Genomic DNA, 990 nt, shown 5'->3' with positions numbered 1-990 from the left:
GTTTCTCTTTTTCTATCCACTCCTTCTATGCTAGTGTTTCCCTGTTCAGTTCTTGGCCCCTTTTCTTTTCTACAAACTCCCATTAGATGATACAGTTGACTCTCATGCCTTCATACCACCTATGCCCCAATGGATTTCAAGTCAATATCTCTACATTTGCCCGCTCCTCTGAAATTTAGACCTGTATTCCTTACCGCCTACTTACACTTCCAGCTGGATAGCTTATAAACTTTTCAAACACAGCAAAAGCAAGCCCTAATTTCCACTCTTCACAAACCTCCTCCCCTTTGTTATTCCAGATGTCTGTTAATGTCTACAACAACCACATCCTTGTTGTCCCCCCTTTCTTCAACCTCTATGTTCAATGGGGCACTGAGCTGGTAATAAGTCACCAGCAGTACCAGAGAGTAAGGTGTCTGCCTACTCCATATCATGGAGCCCTGGTGAAGCAGTGGTTAAGAACTCTGCTAACTAAAAGGTCGGCAGTTCGAATCCACCAGCTGTTCCTTGGAAACTGTATGGGGCAATTCTACTGTGTCCTATAGTGTTGCTATGAGTCAGAATTGACTAGATTGGCAACAGGTTTTTTTTTTTTTTTTTTTACTCTATATCACAATGTTCCCTCCATGTAACTTCATGACACCTCAGTGTTTTGGTAGTCACAATATAAGGTCAAGTATCTAGAGAAAAATAAAAATATGAAGTATAATAGAGCGTAAGACATGATAACCCTTGAAACCAGCAACATAAGAAGTATAAAGCATAATTTAGGATTTCTTTAGTTCACGATAGTGTAAAAAGCATGACATTTTCATTATGATGCAAACTCCAAAGGTGAACCATGACCGTATCCCAGGGAGAGCCCTTACTATCAAGTTAGGTTTGACACCTTGTACACTCTGCCCTTGCATTGTTTCATGTGATACCTATAGCCACGCTCTGCTGAATGTACTACTATTGTTGGGTGTCATCCAGTCAATTCTGATTCAC

Source organism: Trichechus manatus, unplaced genomic scaffold, assembly GCF_000243295.1.
Source record: "Trichechus manatus latirostris isolate Lorelei unplaced genomic scaffold, TriManLat1.0 scaffold00092, whole genome shotgun sequence".
Lineage (NCBI taxonomy): Eukaryota > Metazoa > Chordata > Mammalia > Sirenia > Trichechidae > Trichechus > Trichechus manatus.
The sequence above is the reverse complement of the archived record's forward strand: the minus strand, read 5'-3'. Positions refer to the sequence as shown.